Source organism: Rhinoraja longicauda, chromosome 10, assembly GCF_053455715.1.
Source record: "Rhinoraja longicauda isolate Sanriku21f chromosome 10, sRhiLon1.1, whole genome shotgun sequence".
NCBI classification, from domain to species: domain Eukaryota; kingdom Metazoa; phylum Chordata; class Chondrichthyes; order Rajiformes; family Arhynchobatidae; genus Rhinoraja; species Rhinoraja longicauda.
The window spans coordinates 59,548,942-59,562,626 of record NC_135962.1 but is presented as its reverse complement, the minus strand read 5'-3'; the positions used below and the strand labels follow the sequence as shown (position 1 = coordinate 59,562,626).

The 13,685-nt window shown below is 52.4% G+C and overlaps 1 protein-coding gene across 2 annotated transcripts in view; it reads left to right on the top strand.

The window, feature by feature from the left end:
* Window positions 1-207: 207 nt before the first annotated feature.
* Window positions 208-13,685, top strand: part of dicer1 (dicer 1, ribonuclease type III) — a 117,956-nt gene continuing 104,478 nt past the window's right edge. For both annotated transcript variants that reach the window (XM_078406960.1, XM_078406958.1), the window contains exon 1: window positions 208-433. The gene's annotated coding sequence lies outside the window, so the exon portion shown is untranslated. The remainder of the gene's footprint in view (window positions 434-13,685) is intronic.

Genomic DNA, 13,685 nt, shown 5'->3' with positions numbered 1-13,685 from the left:
GGGTCGCGCATGCCCAGTGGAGATACTAGTGGAGCCGATGCCGGGGCCACGCATGCGCGGTGAGGGAAATGCCGGGGCCGCGTATGCGCGGAGAGAGGAGTGATATGCCGGGTCACGCATGCGCGTAAGTGGAGCGATATATGCCGGAGGTGCGCGTGCGCGGAGGGGCGTGGGATGCCGGGTCGCGCATGCGTAGGTCCGCGCGGGCGGGCGGCGGTTGGAAGCGCGGGAGGAGGCGGAGCGCGAGCGCCTGAGGACGGGCGGCGGCGGCACCAACAACAACAACAACAACAACAACAACAACAACAGCAGCAACGACCCGCCGCTAGCGCCACACCCAAACAACCCAGCACCCCGGCCCTGGGGACAGCCTCCCCGTCCTCGGCACCAAGCCCCAAGGACAGTCGTGCTCCATGCTCCGCTCGGCCCGGGGGTAAGCGCCTGTGGTCGGCGGGAGAGCGACGGAGGGAGGGAGAGGTGGTGAGTGGGAGAAGGAGGGTGAGGGAGGGGGTGTGGGAGGGAGAGGAAGAGAGGGAGGGGGGGTGTGAGGGTGGTAGAGAAGGTGAGGGAGTGTGAGGGAGGGAGGGAGTGTGAGGGAGAGGGAGGGAGGGAGGTGGTGAGGGTGAGAGAGGGGTGTGAGGGAGGTAGAGGTGGTGAGGGAGGGTGAAGGAGAGAGGGTGAGGGGGAGAGGGAGGTAGAGAAGGTGAGGGAGGGGGAGGGAGGGAGGGAGGTGGTGAGGGTGAGAGTGAGAGAGGGGTGTGAGGGAGGTAGAGGTGGTGAGTGGGAGAAGGAGGGTGAGGGAGGTAGAGAAGGTGAGGGAGGGTGAAGGAGAGAGGGTGAGGGGGGAGAGGGAGGTAGAGAAGGTGAGGGAGGGTGAGGGGGCTCGGGCCGCTGCTGCCATGTGTGTGAGCGATCGGCGTTGGTATGTTTATCGTTACCCGTGCGCCGGGCAGGGCCGGGCCGGGCCGGCGTGGAGGTGGTGGAGGGAGCCGTTTGTGCTGGGGTGAAATGAAGCCTCTCCGGCAGGCCCCCAGACCCCGAGATGCGCCACGGCCAAGGTCGTGCTCGAGGGTGGGGAGAGGGAGGGAGGGAGGGAGAGAGAGAGAGAGGGCTTGAGGGTGGATGGAGAGAGAGAGGGCCTAGACTAGGGATGGGGGGGGAGAGAGAGGGTCTGAGGTTGGGTGGAGAGAGAGGGTCTGAGGGTGGGTGGAGAGAGAGAGGGCCTGTGGGTGGGGGGAGAGAGAGGGCCTGTGGGTGGGGGGAGAGAGAGGGCCTGGGGTGGGGGGCAAGAGAGAGGGCCTGGGGGGGGAGAGAGGGAGAGAGAGGGCTTGAGGGTGGATGGAGAGAACGAGGGTCTGAGGGTGGCGGGAGAGAGGGCCTGAGAGTGGAGGGGGAGAGAGGGCCTATGGGGGGGGGGGGGAGAGACAGAGGGTATAGGGGTGGGGGGAGAGAGAGAGGGCCTAGACTAGGGGTGGGGGGGGAGAGGACCTAGGGGTGGGGGAGAGAGAGAGGGTCTAGGGGTGGGTGGAGAAAGAGAGGGTGGGTGGAGAGAACGAGGGTCTGAGGGTGGCGGGAGAGGGTCTGAGAGTGGAGGGGGAGAGAGACAGGGTGTAGGGGTGGGGGGAGAGAAAGAGGGCCTGAGGGTGGGTGGAGAGAGGGCCTGAGGGGTGGGGGAGAGAGGGTCTGGGGATGGGGGGAGAGAGAGGGTCTGGGGATGGGGGGAGAGAGAGGGTCTGAGGGTGGGGGGGGGGAGAGAGAGAGGGCCTGAGGGGTGGGGGGGAGAGAGAGGGTCTGAGGGTGGGGGGGAGAGAGAGGATCTAGGGGTGGGGGGGGGAGAGAGAGGGTCTGAGGATGGGGGGGAGAGAGAGGGTCTGAGGGTGGGGGGAGAGAGAGGGCCTGGGAGTGGGGGGCAAGAGTGAGGGCCTGGGGGTGGGTGGGAGGGAGGGTCTGAGGGTGTGGGGGAGAGAGAGAGAAAGAGGGCCTTGGGGTGGGGGGAGAGAGAGAGCATGGGGATGGGGGGAGAGAGAGGCGAGATGGCATAAGTGGTGGGGATGGGAGGCGAGGGCCTGGGGGTTGGTTGGGTGTGGTGGCGGAGGGCTTGGGGGGATAGGGCGGGGGGACCTTGCATGGTGGGGGGGGGGGGGGCTGGAGTGAATGATAGGACACTGTGAGCAAATTTGGGCCCCACATCTGAGGAAGGGTGTGCTGGCTCTAGAGAGGGTCCAGGGGAGGTTTACAAGGTTGATTCCACGAATGAGTGGGTTAGCATATGATGAGCATTTGTCAGCACTGGGCCTCTACTCGCTGGAGTTTAGAAAGTTAGTGGGGGACCTCTTTAAAACATACAGAATAATGAAAGGCAAAGATGGAGTGAATGTGGAAAGGATGTATCCACTGGTGAGATTGTCTGGGGCCAGAGGTCATAGCCTCAGAATTAATGGGAGCTCTTTTTGAAAGGAGGCGAGGAGGAACATCTTGATTCAGAGGGCTTTGGAGGCCAAGTCAGTGGATATTTTTAAGGCAGAGATAGACATATTCTTGATTAGAGCAGGTGTCAAAGGTTATGGGGAGACGGCAGGAAAACGGGATTAGATCAGCCATGATTGAATGGCGGCCTAGACACGATTGGCCGAACGGCCTAATTTTACTCCTATAACTTGTGAACGTGGCCTAAGAGTAGGGGTGGGGGGAGAGAGAGGGCTGGGGAGGGGAGAGGGCTGGGGAGGTGGGAGGGCTGGGGAGGTGGGAGAGGATTTGGGGAGGGTAGGAGAGAGGGCTGGGGCTGGGTGGAATCGAGGAGGGGGCCTTGTGGGAGATGGGAGAGGGAGCCTGTGGCGATAAGAAGAGGTAGGGAGAGTGCTTGGGAGGCGAGAAAGAGGGACTGGTGGGGACAGGTGGGTGGGGGAGAGAGAGAGAGAGGGGGGGGGGGGGGTTTGGTGGGGGGGAGGGTAGAGGAGAGGGTCTGGGAGATGGTTAGAATGTGGGCCAGGAGGGTGGAGTAGGGGAGAGGAGATGGGGGGTGCAAAAGAGGGGCTGGTGGAGTGGGGGTCAGGCTAGAAGGCCTCTGGGGTGGTAGAAGAGGAGAGTGGGCTGTGGAGGTTGGGGAGGGGGGGTGGTAGGGGAGATAGCCTGGGTAGGAGATGGTGAGGGAAATGACTTGGGGCAGGGAGTTGGTGGAATAGGGGAGAGGGGCCTGCAGGAGATGGAGAGAATGCTTGCTGGTGGTGTTGGCAACCTGAGAGAGGGTAGCACCCCCACCACCAGCAGCTAGAGAAGGTTGGGCCTGGGGTCAGCACGGAAGGAAAGTCCTTGGTACGTCACAGTGGGGGGGGGGGGGGGGGGGTAAACGGTTAAAAGGTTTTCCTTTTAATAACTGAAGGCATTTAATAGTAGAGTAGCGATTTCAGTTGCAGCATGAATACAGCATGCAATCTCTGGAAAATGCATTTGGAAAGGAGAGAGTGCAGAGATGTGAGGATGTTGCTGGATGGTAAAATTATTGCCATAGAGAAAGATGAGAAGAAGGGATGAATTTAATAGGAAATAAACATATGAGGAGTTATCCGAGGTGGAACCAGTGCAGTGGATAGCTTTATTCCTTGGACAGTAGGAGACTGAGGGGATGATCTTTCAGAAGAGTATAAAATCACGAATGGCATAAATAGGATCGATGCAGTCTTTTTCTTAACGTTAATAAATCAGGAGCGAGAGAGCATTTAAAAGACTGAAACAGGAACCCGAACCTTTTCTCCAGGATTGTTCTCTGATCTGCTGAGTTACACCAACATTTTGTGTCTTTCCTTGTTAAACCAGCGTCTGCAGTTCTTTGTTTCTACGTTTGGACAGATGTATGGATGGGAAAAGTTGAGGGATATGGGTCAAAAATGAACAAACAGGACTAATTTAGATGGACATCTTGGATGGCATGGACAGGTTGGCCCAAGAGCCTGTTTTGTGCTGTATGACTGAAGACCCTGTGGATTTGGTATGTTTTCTTTGGGAGATGGTTCATAAGTTTTTATACAGCATGTTGATCAACAGGGATAGAGCACATGGAGCTGGGGGTTATCAGGCAGATAAGGGATTTATTAATCCATTCCAGGAATCTGGAACTTGATGCTTGAGAATGTATTTAAGCATAACCTGCAATCTATAGATTTAGTGTTGAAAGATGGAATTAGGCTGGGTGCTAGTTTGATTGGCACAGGCACTGGACTAATTACAGTCAGAAATTTGTGACACTCAGACTGCAGGAGCAGGAAGGTAATGTTAAAATGTATACAAAACTAGTTAAATCCCAGTTCATATACAGTGTACAGTTCATGCCATCTCATTGCTGCGTAAATATAATTGCATAAGAGAGAGTGCAGCGGAGATTTGCAATGATTCCTCAGGCTGTAAAATTGTAGCAATGAGGAATCATTGGAAAAGAATGTTTGAAGGAGACTTTATTGAGGTATATATTGGATAAAATGTCTATTGGTTTTAGCTGAGGAATCCAAAGCTAGGTGCATAGATTTAATTATAACAATTGATCAAAGGATGACAGGTGAGGAAAAATGTTTTCACTGAGAGTGATAAGGGTCAGGCACTTGCTGCCTAAAGGTCTGGTAGAGGCAGAAATCAGCAGCTCACTTAGAAAATGCTTCTTACTCACTTAGAAAATAACAACAAGCTAAAAGACTGGATTGGGTAGCTGTTTTTGACTGACGAGGGTATGATAGATTTTTTAGGCCTCTTGTTGAATGCACTTTCACCAGAAGTGTAGTTCACTACGAACAGTGAGGAAAAGTACAGTTGAAAATATAACTGAAAAGGTACAGGTAAGAATGGGCAATTAATGCCTGTTGTTAATACTGACCAACACAGGGCAGCATTCCCCTGCTTTCCTTTGAAACAGGAGCCCTGGGAATGTTCACCCGCTTCATCGTGCCATTTCTGTAATCAAGTCTCCAGAATGGGAATGAAATTGAATATGAATTTTCTGACTCGGTGGTGAAAATGTTGTTCACACCCTTAACTTGTGAGAGGTCCATTCAAGAGCTGATAACAGAAGCTGCTCCTGAATCTGGACATACATGTTTTAAAGTTTTTACTTTCAAGCTTTAAGACACCAGTGACGTGCCTGAAATTCAAGAGAGTCAGGTGGTGGAAATTAGTGGAGTGGCTATTGCTAAGGAGAAGGTGCTTGGGAAGCTGAAAGGGCTGAAGGTGGATAAATCACCTGGACCAGATGGATTGTGCCTTAGGGTTCTGAAAGAGGTGGCTTTAGAGATTGTGGAGGCATTAATAGAAGTGACAGATGGAATATAGTGTAGCAAAGTGTGGAGTCATGCATTTTGTAGTCGGAATAAAGGCATAGACTATTTTCTTAAATGGGGAGGGAATCCAGAAATTGGAGGCGCAAAGGGACTTGGGACTGCTGGTGTAGGATTCCCAAAATGTTAATTTACAAGTTCGGAAGGCAAACGCAATGCTAGCATTTATTTCAAGAGGACTAGAATACAAAACAGGGATGTAATGCTGAAGCTCTAAAGTGCTGGTCAGGCTGCATTTGGAGTATTGTGAGCAATTTTGGGCACCATATCTGAGGAAGGATGTGCTGGCTCTGGAGAGGGTACAGAGGAGGATTACAAGAATGGTCCCATGAATGAATGGGTTAACACATGATGAGCGTTTGATGGCACTGGGCCTGAACTTGCTGGAGATTAGAAGGATGAGTGGGGACCTGATTGAAACTTACCGAATAGTGAAAGGCCTGGATAGAGTGGATGTGGAGAGAATGTTTCCACGTGGGAGAGTCTAGGACCGGAGGTCATAGCCCCAGAATTAAAGGATGTTCCTTTAGAAAAGAGATGAGAAGGAGGTTATAGGAGTAGAATTAGGCCATTCGGCCCATGGAGTCTACTCTGCCATTCAATCATGGCTGATCTCTGCCTCCTAATCCCATTTCCTGCCTTCTCCCCATAACATTTGACATCCTCTCTAATCGAGAATTTGTCTATCTCTGCTGTAAAAATATCCACTGACTTGGCTTCCACCACCCTCTGACTAAAGAAGTTCCTCCTCGTCTCCTTTCTAAAAGAGCGCCCTTTAATTCTGAAGCTATGACCTCTGGTCCTAGACTCTCCCACCAGTGGAAACATCCTTTCCACATTCACTCTATATGCCTTTCATTATTCTGTATGTTTCAATTAGGTTCTCCCTCAACTTTCTAAACTCCAGCGAGTACAGGCCCAGTGCTGTCAAGCGCTCATCATATGCAAACCCACTCATTCCTGGAATAATCCTTGTAAACCTCCCCTGGACCCTCTCCAGAGCCAGCACATCCTTCCTCACAAACAGTGCCCACCATAATATTTGGGACAAAGATGCATCATTTATTTATTTGCCTCTACTCCACAATTTGAGATTTGTAATAGAAAAAATCACACGTGGTTAAAGTGCATAATGTCAGATTTTAATAAAGGCCATTTTAATACATTTTGGTTTCACCTTGTAGAAATTACAGTAGTGTTTATACATGGTCCCCCCATTTCAGGGCACCATAATGTTTCGGACGCAGCAATGTCATGTAAATGAAAATAGTCATGTTTAGTGTTTTGTTATATATCTTTTACATGCAATGACTGCTTGAAGTCTGCGATTCATGGACATCACCAGTTGCTGGATGTCTTCTCTGGTGATGCTCTGCCAGGCCTGTATTGCAGCCATCTTTAGCTCATGCTTGTTTTGGGAGCTAGTCCCCTTCAGTTTTCTCTTCAGCATATCAAAGGCATGCTCAATTGGGTTCAGATCGGGTGATTGACCTGGCCACTCAAGAATTGACCATTTTTTAGCTTTGAAAAACTCCTTTGTTGCTTTAGCAGTATATTTGGGATCGTTGTCTTGTTGTAGAATGAACCGCCAGCCAATGAGTTTTGAAGCATTTGTTTGAACGTGAGCAGATAGGATGTGTTTATACACTTCAGAATTCATTTTGCTACTACCATCAGCAGTTGTATCATCAATGAAGATAAGTGAGCCAGTACCTTCAGCAGCCATACATGCCCAGGCCATAACACCCCACCACCGTGTTTCACAGATGAGGTGGTATGCTTTGGATCTTGGGCAGTTCCTTCTCTCCTCCATACTTTGCTCCTGCCATCACTCTGATACAAGTTAATCTTCGTCTCATCGGTCCACAAGACCTTTTTCCAGAACTGTGGTTGCTCTTTTAAATACTTCTTGGCAAACTGTAACTTGGCCATCCTATTTTTGCGGCTAACCAGTGGTTTGCATCTTGTAGTGTAGCCTCTGTATTTCTGTTCATGAAATCGTCTGTAGACAGTGGTCATTGACAAATCCACACCTGACTCCTGAAGAGTGTTTCTGATCTGTCGGACAGGTGTTTGGGGATTTTTCTTTGTTATAGAGAGAATTCTTCTGTCGTCAGCTGTGGAGGTCTTCCTTGGCCTGCCAGTCCCTTTGCGATTAGTAAGCTCACCACTGTTCTCTTTCTTCTTAATGATGTTCCAAACAATTGATTTTGGTAAGCCTAAGGTTTGGCTGATGTGTCTAACAGTTGTATTATTGTTTCTCAGTCTCATAATGGCTTCTTTGACTTTCATTGGCACAACTTTGGTCCTCGTGTTGATAAACAGCAATAAAAGTTTCCAAAGGTGATGGAAAGACTGGAAGAAAGACTAGGTACTGAGAGTTCTCTTATACCTGCATTAAGGAGGCATTTAAACACACCTGAGCAATTACAAACACCTGTGAAGCCATGTGTCCCAAACATTATGGTGCCCTGAAATGGGGGGGGACTATGTATAAACACAGCTGTAATTTCTACATTACACCCAGCACCCACCCTTGCGGAACTCCACTTGTCACTGGCAGCCAATCTGATAAAGCACTTTTTAATGCAGCTCTTTGCCTTCTGCCATCCAGCCAACCCGCTATCCATGCTAGTATCTTCCTAGCAGCGTGATGTGTGGCACCTTATCGAAGGCCTTCTGAAAATCTAGGTAAATAACATCTACAGCCTCCCCTCTCTCTGTCCTCCTATTAACTTCCTCAAAGAGCTCCAGCAGATTCGGCAGGCAAGATCTTCCCTTCATAAAAACATGCTGACCAGCTGATTTTATTGTGAACTTCTAAGTGTGGCGTAACTTCATCCTTTATAATTGACTCTAAAATCTTACCAACTACCGAAGTCGGGCTAACTGACCTATAGTTTCCGCTCTTCTGCTTTGCTCCCATCTTGTACAGCGGGGTGATATTTGCAATTTTCCAATCTTCAGGAACCACCTGACTCTAGTGATTCTTGAGATATCACAACTAATGGCTCCACAATCTCTGAGGCCACCTCCTTCAGAACTCGGGTGCAGTCCCACAGGTCCAGGTGACTTATCAACCCTCCGATCTTTCAGTTTTCCTAGCACCTTCTCCTTCGTAATCACCACTCCACTACTTTTCACTGCCTGACTCGAGGATTGCAGGCACACTTCTGGTTGATTACTGTGCAAACACCTCATAAGTGGTTATCACGCGCAGGTCGGAGTGAGTAGAGTAGTGATTAAATTTTGCAGTGGGTCTTTGTGACCAAGTTGAGGAGATCTAGTTGCTCAATCCCCTTTTTAAGTGACTGAACATTGGGAGCGGCACATGTGTTGGGTGGTAACATATTCCATTCCCTTATCGTCCTAGGGTAAAGGGAATATTGGTAGCAACGTTTATTGAAATTTAGCGAGTTGGTGATGTAGGGACCGGTATTTTGTCTTGTTTCATGGCAGTTGGTGCTCTGAGATGACGGAAGATTTGATGGCGTGATTTTGTGAATCTCCTTGTAAAGGGGCTTCAGTAGGAATTATGGTAGAGCATCAATGGCAGGGATTTCTGCGGATAATTCGCAAAGTGCAGGATCATTTCATTCCAAAGAGGAAGAAAGATTCCAGGGGGAGAATAAGACGACCATGGCTAACAAGGGAGGTCACGGACAACATAAAAGCAAAAGAGAAGGTATATAGCATTGCAGAGATTAGTGGGAAGCCAGAGGACACTGCTGGTCTCTTCCACTGTGAAGACTGATGCAAAAAAGTTAGTCTGAAGAAGGGTCTCGACCCGAAACGTCACCTATTCCTTCTCTCCAAAGATGCTGCCTGTCCTGCTGAGTTACTCCAGCTTTTTGTGTCTATATTCAATTCCTCTGCCGTTTCTTGATTTCCCATTATCACATCTGCTGCATCATTCTCCAGCGGCCCAACGTCCACACTTGCCTTTTTGTTACTCTTTATATATCCGTAGAAACTCTAGCTATCGTCTTTTATATTATTGGCTAGCTTACATTCGTACTTCATCTTTTCTCTCTGTATTATCCTTTTAGTTACCTTTTGTTGTTCATTAAAAACATCCCAATCCTATGGTTTCCCACTAATCTCTGCAATGCTATATACCTTCTCTTTTGCTTTTATGTTGTCCGTGACCTCCCTTGTCAGCCATGATCATCTTATTCTCCCCCTGGAATCTTTTCCTCTTTGGAATGAAATGATCCTGCACTTTGCGGATTATCCGCAGAAATTCCTGCCATTGATGCTCTACCGTCATCTATCTATCTATCTATCTATATACTACTAAAACTCTGCGGTCCAACATTCCGTATGTATGTATGTATATGTGTATGTACGGAAGATTCCGAAGAATTTCTGTCCATAACTTACAAACCCTACTCCTCCCTGAAGGTACACCAAAGCGCTACGATTTTTGTACCGCCATATTCACCATTAACGTGGGCAACTATTGTAAGTACTTTCGTTCAAATTGAAGTTACCTTTTTAAAGCTAGAGAGATATTAAAGTTTAAATTTTCATTTCTAACCCTTTTCTTGAAGGGGCTTCAGCGCGTGATGTCACAATGGCACCCGTGCACCAATCAGAGATCAGCTCGGTTTTAAATTTACATCTTCAGCTTGTGACGTCACAATGCTTGTGTGAGATTGTTGCAACATTGTTGCGAAAGGCAACTGCCAGTTTTTTAAAGTTGTGCAAGTCACTTAACATACACAGATCAGCATGGGGCCCCTATTCCCTCCCTCCCCCCCCCTTCTCCCCTCAACCCCTTCCTCCCCACTCCTTCCCACCTCCATCCCCACTCCCTCCCCCCCTCCCTCCCCCCTCAATCCCAACCTCCATCACCACTCAGCCCCTAACTCCCCCCCTCCCTCCTTCCCTCCATCCCACCCTCCCCCACTCCCTCCCCCCTCCCTCCACCATTCCATCCCTCTCCCCCTCCTTCCACCCTCCCTCCCCCCCTCCCGGTTACAATGGAAACTATACGGGGACGGGCCCAACGGGGAAAGAGGGGTACTGGGAAAAGGGGAGGTCCCACTTCCCCCCTCAACCCCTTCCTCCCCCCTCCTTCCCACCTCAATCCCCACTCCCTCCCCCCTCCCTCCCCCCTCAATCCCAACCTCCATCACCACTCAGCCCCTAACTCCCCCGCTCCCTCCTTCCCTCCATCCCACCCTCCCCCACTCCCTCCCCCCTCCCTCCACCATTCCATCCCTCTCCCCCTCCCCCCTCCTTCCACCCTCCCTCCCCCCCTCCCGGTTACAATGGAAACCCTACGGGGACGGGCCCAACGGGGAAAGAGGGGTACTGGGAAAAGGGGAGGTCCCCCTTCCCCCCTCAACCCCTTCATCCCCCCTCCTTCCCACCTCCATCCCCACTCCCTCCCCCCCTCCTCCCCAACTCCCTCCCCCCTAACTCCCCCCTCCCTCCTTCCCTCCATCCCTCCCTCCCCCAATCCCTCCCCCTCCCTCCACCCTTCCATCCCTCTCCCCCTCCCCCCTCCTTCCACCCTCTCTCCCCCCTCCCGGTTACAATTGAAACCCTACGAGGACGGGCCCAACGGGGAAAGAGGGGTACTGGGAAAAGGGGAGGTCCCCCTCACTACCCCCTTCCCCCTCCCCTCCCCCCTTCCCCTCCCTCCCCCTCCCCCCTCCCTCCCCTCCCCCTCCCTCCCCTCCCCTCCTCCCTCCACCCCTCCCTCCTCCCTCCCTCCCCCTTCCCTCCCTCCCCTCCTCACGGTTACAATGGAAACCCTACGAGGACGGGCCCAACGGGGAAAGAGGGGTACTGGGAAAAGGGGAGATCCCCCTCCCTCCCCCTTCCCCCCTCTCCCCCTTACCTCCCCCCCTCCCTCCCCTCTCCCTCCCTCCTCCCCCCTTCCCCCCTCCCCCCCTCCCCTCCCCCTCCCCTCCTCCCTCCACACCTCCCTCCTCCCTCCCTCCCTCCCCCTTCCCTCCCTCCCCTCCTCCCGGTTACAATGGAAACCCTACGAGGACGGGCCCAATGGTGAAAGAGGGGTACTGGGAAAATGGGAGGTTCCCCTCCCTCCCCCCTCCCTCCCTTCTCCCTCCCCCCCTCCCTCCCCCTCCCCTTCCCCCCTCCCTCCCCTTCCCCCCTCCCCCCTCCCTACCCCTCCCCCCTACCCCCTTCCCTCCCCTCTCCCTCCTCCCTTCCCCCCTCCCCTCCCCCTCCCCTCCCCCTCCCCTCCCCCCTCCACACCTCCCTACTCCCTCCCTCGAAAAGCAACTGACAGAAGCACTAAGTAGCCGCGAATGTTTCAAAACCAGCACTTAACCGCGAATGTTTTTTTAAAAAGCACTTAACCGCGAATGTTTCAAAACAAGCAATTAAAAAGCACTTTTTTTAAAAAAGTATTTTTTTTTATTCCAAGAGAATGGGGGGGGGGTCTGAGAATGGGGACTGGGTAGGGGGACAACAGGGGTCGTTGCGGTGGGGGCTTGGTGGTGGGGGAAAGAGGGGTACTGGGAAAAGGGGAGGTCCCACTTCCCCCTCAACCTCTTCCTCCCCCCTCCTTCCCACCTCCATCCCGACTCTCTCCCCCCTCAATCCCAACCTCCATCACCACTCAGCCCCTAACTCACCCCTCCCTCCTTCCCTCCATCCGACCCTCCCCCACTCCCTCCCCCCCTCCCTCCACCCTTCCACCCCTCTCCCCCTCCTTCCACCCTCCCTCCCCCCCTCCCGGTTACAATGGAAACCCTACGGGGACGGGCCCAACGGTGAAAGAGGGGTACTGGGAAAAGGGGAGTTCCCCCTCCCTCCCCTCCTCCCTCCCCTCCCCCCTACCCCTCTTCCCCCCTCCCCCTCCCCTCCCTCACCCTCCCCTCCTCCCTCCACACCTCCCTCCTCCCTCCCTCCCCCCTCCCGGTTACAATGGAAACCCTACGAGGACGGGCCCAACGGGGAAAGAGGAGTACTGGGAAAAGGGGAGGTCCCCCTCCCTCCCCCCTTCCCGCTCCCCTCCCCCCTCCCCTCTCCCTCCCCCTCCCCCCTACCCCCCTCCCTCCCCTCCCCCCTCCCTCCCCTCCCCTCCTCCCTCCACACCTCCCTCCTCCCTCCCTCCCCCTTCCCGCCCTCCCGTCCTCCCGGTTACAATGGAAACCCTACGAGGACGGGCCCAACGGGGAAAGAGGGGTACTGGGAAAAGGGGAGGTCCCCCTCCCTCCCTCCCCCCTACCCACCTCCCTCCCCTCTCCCTCCCCCCTTCCCTCCTCCCTTCCCCCCTCCCCCCTCCCGTCCCCCCCTCTCCCCCCTCCCTCCCCCCTACCCCCCTCCCTCCCCTCTCCCTCCCCCCTTCCCCCCTCCCCCCTCCCCTCCCTCCCCTCCTCCCTCCCCCTTCCCTCCCCTAACCCTCCCCCTTTCCTCCCCTCCCGGTTACAATGGAAACCCTACGAGGACGGGCCCAACGGGCCCACTCGGTCTAGTCTATCTATATCTATCTATCTATCTATCTATATAATACTAAAACTCTGCGGTCCAACATTCCGTATGTATGTATGTATATGTGTATGTACGGAAGATTACTTACAAACCCTACTCCTCCTAGACGGTACACCAAAGCGCTACGATTTTTGTACCGCCGTATTCACCATTAACCTGGGCAACTATTGTAAGTACTTTCGTTCAAATTGAAGCTACCTTTTTAAAGCTAGAGAGATATTAAAGTTTAAATTTTTCATTTCTAACCCTTTTCTTCAAGGGGCTACATTTGTTTCCAAAAGTTTACAGAAAAGGATTTAGTTTTCAGCAAGGATTTAGTTTTCAGCTTGTGACGGCTACATTGTTTCGAAAAGCTTCCAAGAAGTCTTTTTGTTATTGCAAGTCAAGTCAAGTCAAGTCAGTTTTATTTGTATAGCACATTTAAAAACAACCCACGTTGACCAAAGTACTGCACATCTGATTAGGAAAAAACAAACAAACATCTGATTAGGGAAAAAAAAAAAGAATGAAGGCTATAGTGGTCACTTGACATACACAGATCAGGAGGACGGGCCCAACGGGCACACTTGGAGAGTAAGAGTGGGGCTGGGGGAGGAGAGAATGGGGGGTGTGGGGACGGGCCCAACGGGCCCTCTTTTCCGGGCCCAACGGGCACACTTGGAGAGTAAGAGTGGGGCTGGGGGAGTGAGAATGGGGGGTGTGGGGACGGGCCCAACGGGCCCTCTTTTCTAGTATAATACTAAAACTCTGCGGTCCAACATTCCGTATGTATATACGGAAGATTCCGTATGTATATACGGAAGATTCCGAAGATTTCTGTCCATAACTTACAAACCCTGCTCCTCCCAGACGGTACACCAAAGCGCTACGATTTTTGTACCGCCGTATTCACCA